The 5,849-nt window shown below is 35.0% G+C and overlaps 1 long non-coding RNA gene across 1 annotated transcript; it reads left to right on the forward strand.

Annotated features, from left to right (window-relative positions):
- The first annotated feature begins 248 nt into the window (after positions 1–248).
- Positions 249–4,011, forward strand: LOC115450592. Its single transcript, XR_003939309.2, has 3 exons — positions 249–401; positions 1,753–1,954; positions 3,575–4,011. It is a non-coding gene; the product is annotated as an uncharacterized LOC115450592 (long non-coding RNA).
- The last annotated feature ends 1,838 nt before the right edge of the window (positions 4,012–5,849 follow it).

The raw sequence follows: 5,849 nt of genomic DNA on the forward strand, positions 1-5,849 counted from the left end.
GAAGCTGCAAGCAATAACTAGTAATCAATAAATATAAGTCACATAGTACTAACCTAGGATATATCTTATTAACTACGTTCCATATCACAAATATCTGAAACAATTTATTGCGGACTATATAACTTTGAGTGGGGATAAACCCCGAGACCGCAATTTACAGAAAAATACACAAAATAACAATCAAATGATAATATAACAGAAAATTATTCAAAAGTTATATGACGTGATTACCCATTATCTGATATAAATACATTGCATTTCGAATCGCGTGCCATTCCGCGTTACGTGGTCGAGAAAGGAAGTTGTATTTAGAAAGGTTTTTCCCCGGTTTTCAAGACTGGGTTAAGTGTTTGTGACTGCCCATTCTACTGGCAGAAGAATGGCGCCAAGAAGACACGAAGGTGAGAGATTTTAAAAATGGAACGCGGCCATTTTGAAACGAAAGTGTGACGTGTGAATTTGATGTTAGACAATGAATAACTGTTTTTTGGATATCCTTTATACTGGTACAATTAATCGATTAAAGTTATTAAACTAAATAAAAAATAACTTATCTATATATAAGTAAAAGAAAGTCTTGTAAGTTACACTATTTATAACTCAAGAACGGATGAACCGATTTGGCTGAACATTGGTGGTGAAGTAGCTTAGAACCAAGAGACGGACATAAGATAATTTTTACTATTATATTAAGCTGAAGAGTTTGTTTGTTTGAACGCGCTAATCTCAGGAACTACTGGCTCGAAATGAAAAATTATTTTAGTGTTGGATAGCCCACTTATCCTATAATCTACTAATAAATAAAACTATATCACGCCAGCGGAGCCGCGGAAATAAGCTAGTATCTTATAAATACTACGAACTATGTTTTGTGCTGTGACTCCTTTAAAGAGTGGCTTTGATTTAATGTAGCGTAGAAAGGGTGTTTGTTTTGTTTCATATAACATTTTTTTTCTTATCTCATATTAAGATGAAAACTAGCACGAACAAAAGGGAAAATGCTAAAATGATCTTTATGATATATATACATTGTACAAATCTAAATATTTAATGGAATATAGAAATTACAAAAATTATTATAGAGTAATTGAAGTCAGTTGTGCCATAATGTACCCACAAATTGTCAAGAAATAAGTTATAATATTTAACACGCAATTAATCCCATTGTGAAACCTTATTATTCACCAAAACACAAAGATCTATCCATATATGACACGAAAAAGTACGTGTGAACTAATTCACAAATTTTTATAAGGTCAGGGAGCCCTATTCCGTCTACAGGGCCCAATGCGTCTTTTTGCAATTTCGGGCGTTCTATTCGATGGACAGCTTTAATAGCTGTGTGTGATAGAGAGTCAAACAATCTCTTATTTAACCGTATTGCTTTAAGCGATTGAAAAAAAATATATTTATGGTTCCCCGTTTATTTATCTTTAGAGGTTATTAGATGTTTTTTATTGTTTTGAATGACGAGAAGAGCTTGTCGTTCGCCTAATGGTAAACAATACGACCGCCCATAAACAGTAAGAACACTATACAACACCTTGAATTACAAAGTATTGTAAGATATTTCACTGCGCTCGCCATCCTGAGGTATGATTAATATTTAGAAACATACGATGCGAAACTGCTCTATCAAACTAGATGGTGTTTGATTATGATTTTTTGTTATATCTTTGTACTTCTAGAGGGACAAAATATGAAAATGTCAGAATGATATGTACATTCTTTAATGACTGTTTCTTCCCACAGCACCCTCCAACAACGCCACGGTCTTTCAGGATGCGACCAACCTTCTCCCCCCCTGGGAGACGACACCACCGCCACCCACGCCCTCACAGCCTCTAAACTCGTTTATATCGAAGCCAATGTCCATAAAGAAGAAGCCGTTTAAGAAGGTGGTGAAACCTCCTCCTTCAATAAAGAAGAAAACCAGCTAGGATGGACTGCTAAGGTATTTTGACATAGTCATCGCTTAAAGTGACAACGAATAATTGAGAAGTGTTTCATTATCAAAGGCAAAACTTAAATCAATTAATTTTGAAATACCGGCTCATTGCTACGCAGGCTTCGCCGAAGGTCAAAAACATATTACACAACATACTTATCAAGGAAAATCTTATAAGAAACCAGTATGTTAGAGTTTGATATATTATTTTTTGGATCTGGCTTGACAGCTTGATTGCCAAATATGATCTGGTGTTACCCAAATTTGAACATAATCCCCATTTTTTAGATTCAGTTTTAAAAATATCTGCTTAATGCAAATTATTAAAATGACTGACAGAAACGATGAATTGTTTTAGAAAACTGAAATTTTGCATAATGTGTTCGTCATAGGTGTAAAGTTCTCAAGCAATCTACAGCTCCGAAATGCAAAGCATCGGATTTGAGTCGTTATATTTAACACTATAAGGCCCTGTTTCATAAGTCAATTAAACTTTATTTCGCAATTATCGTATTAAACAGCTAATAAATAATAATACTACTAATAGATACAATAATAGTATGATGCCCGGTCTGCTGCTTTATGCAACCAGTCGCTGCCGGCCCTCTTGTGTAAGTCCTCCATCTGGACAGAGAGCGTCCTACGTTACGTTTGCCAAGACGCGGTGTCCACTCCAGAACATGCTTACTCCAGCGGTTATCAGTTCTGCGACCTATGTGACCAGCCCATTGCCACTTCAACCTACTAACTTTCAGAGTTATGTCGGTAACCTTGGTTCTCTGACGGATCAGTTCGTTCCGAATTTTGTCCTTCAGAGAGACTCCCAGCATAGCTCTTTCCATAGCAAATAGTACTCATTTTATTGCCATTTAATTGGAAGCATAGATTAGTATGATTTTTACATTTGTACGGCTTATATATTTCTGCGACGAGTAGCACTTATGGGGAAGACGCAACCCATAAATCTCACAATGTAATTATGATTTAGAGTATTCTTCAAATTGAAAAAAAAAACCGTGCTTGGACACCCTTGCTTGTCGGCAGGCATACCTAGACAAACCTAGCGCCGCAGCCGAGATACCTCTGCACTATCGTTATCGCTAACGTTATGTGTGGAAAGACATATTCTAGCGGTAGACTTATCGATCGGATGTATCATTCCCATATTTTTTTTTATTTTTGTTAGCGTTGTCGATCGTAGAAATGCGTCTTGGCCTAGGCCATTAGTTTTATCTGGACAAACTCCTTCTCTATCATTATAATGTCTAATATCTATTTACTGGTGTTAGGTCTCTCATATGTGAGAGAACGCCTGGGTAGGTAACACCGCAATGTCTATTTGTGCCGCCAAGAAGCAGTGTAGTCACTGTTGTGTTCCGGTTTGAAGGATATTGTAGCCAGTGTAACTATTGGACATAATAAGACTTAACATCTCATGTCTCAGGATGGCGAGCGCAGGGGAGTACCAAAAAATATGTAGTAATTCAAGGTGTTGGTTGGTGTTTCTACTGTTTATGGGCGGTCGTATCGCTTACCATCAGGCGAACGGCAAGCTCGTCTCGTCATTCAAAGCAATAAAACAAAAGTGTTTTTGTATTTACATTAAAACAAGTTATTTATTTTCAGATACCCGATAAGGAACTCAACTGAAAATCTCGAATTAATACTTCATACGGTGAATAACATCAATTTGGCTTGAATATAAAACTTATAAAATTACCAGACACTTCACGCCGGTCTGTGAGGCAGTGGTAAAACCCCGGTCGAGCCAGTCCAGTCTTGCATAAAAGTGTAATTACAGACGAACAAATAAAATATGTTTTTCCTATTAAATATATTATATTATATTAATGCAATTTCTTGCAATTATATGCCAGCATAAATGAGGAAATCTGGCATTTGTATCTTTTAGTTTTTAACCTGAAACTAACCATATTTAACTTGATAATGTTGTTAAAATATCGACTGACGAGAAAATGTTGCCTTCGACTTTTGCCAGAATTATGTATTTTATATGCAATATATTATGACAATATGAGAACAATAAATTATTATTGATGGCATGAAGATGTTTTAATTCCGTCATGTTTCAAGTATCCTTCTAAAAAATAATTTCGACAACGACAGCCAATCTCCCCGAAGATCAGCCAGGTGCGCAGGAAATTATAGTTCACAAGTCTATGCGCAATAAACAGGTGCAATCTATAATTAAAAAAAATATAAAAGATATGTCGTTAAAATAAGTTAGTACCGCCAACTGCTAAGTTAGGGTAAAGAATACCTATTGAACCCGATCTAAAGAGATAGATCTTAGAGGCACAACTATCAGCGAAATGATTTTTCTTAGTACAATAGTCTCAATGTCTTGTACTGCAAGTCAATGACGATACGAGCTTGCCGCTCTGCCTCCTTAGGACGTCCCAAAGTAAGTAAGTCGATATTCAATTTAATATGTTTGTGATTGGTTGAAAGAACAATACGTCAATGTGTTTAGCTAATCTCGATAAAACGACATATTCTTATGTCGTGTTTATTGCCACATTCTAAATACATTGGAGGATAAATCTATAATATAAATATAATAATATCAATCCCACTGCTACACGAACCTCCTCTGCTACTGAAAGGGATTAGGCCTTAGTCCACCACGCTGGTCTAATGTGAATTGGTAGACTTCACACACCCTCAATATTCCTATAGAGAACTTGTCAGGTATGCAGGTTTCTGCCAATGTTTTTCTTCTTCGATAAAGCAAGCGATAATTTACAAAGAAGACACGTAACTATAGAAAAGTCAGAGGTAGTAGTTCTGCTTGAAATATACATTGCGATGGTACCTACCCAGTCCCTCACATAGGAGAGACCTATCAGTATCTTACTGATAGCTTTGTAAATACTACTTATTACTAATGAATCGATGGAATGGATTAGGTAGGATGTAGGTACCATTTGTTTAAGAATTTATTTGCTGCTATTTATTGAGGAATATGATTGACTATAAACTCGTCAAACAAACGCTTTTGCACTAATTAATTATCAATTTCGTGACTAAATTTATGACCTTGAAAAGTACTCTTCGCATCTTTCTTATAGGTGTTCATAACTCTACAAAGCTTAAGAAAGAAGTAGCCATAATCGTTTCTTTGAAGATATTTAACTAATTTTTAATTTGGGCTTTACTTGGGATATTTTAACCTTTTTGGCATAGAATAATCAAGGTCAAGAAAAGTATGAGTATCTACAAGATAAGATAAGGTTGACCAAAATAACTACGAAAGTAATGCGTACATAAGTCCAGACAAACTATTCTTTACAATAAAGCAATATTAAATTATATTTACGTAGTTACAAATAGATTTAAATTGAAATAGAAGTAAACATGAGCTTATCAATGTATGAAAATAGAGATAAGATATTGATACCTTGATATAAATAACTATATTATAAAAGACTCTACATTATAAAATTATCGATTAAAAACAACGCCATCTATCGGTATCATTTGTTATTAAATTACAAATTCATTTTTTTATAGATGGCAGCCTTACCGGCCTGTGACTAAGTGAAAGGCAAACATTCCTTACGAGGATGTTACGTAATTAAATTAAAATAATTAAATGTATTATTGTGTAAAATAAATGGAAAGAACCAGGAATTATATTATATCAGGATAATATTCCTCATCCCGGTCTAACCCATTCAAATTTTAATCACTCCTACTCGTTTCCGCGAAATTATCTTACCACAGAAAAAAGACGTCACTGACCTCCATACTGGAACAACTTCATGTAGTTTGACAAGGTTGTTGTTCAATCAATATACCACATTTTCAACTTTACCATTAAAGTAATAAGGTTAAAATTGACAATTGGCAGGTTACCGACACTTTGCCTAACTAAACG

The sequence above is a fragment of the Manduca sexta genome, chromosome 9, assembly GCF_014839805.1.
Source record: "Manduca sexta isolate Smith_Timp_Sample1 chromosome 9, JHU_Msex_v1.0, whole genome shotgun sequence".
NCBI lineage: Eukaryota > Metazoa > Arthropoda > Insecta > Lepidoptera > Sphingidae > Manduca > Manduca sexta.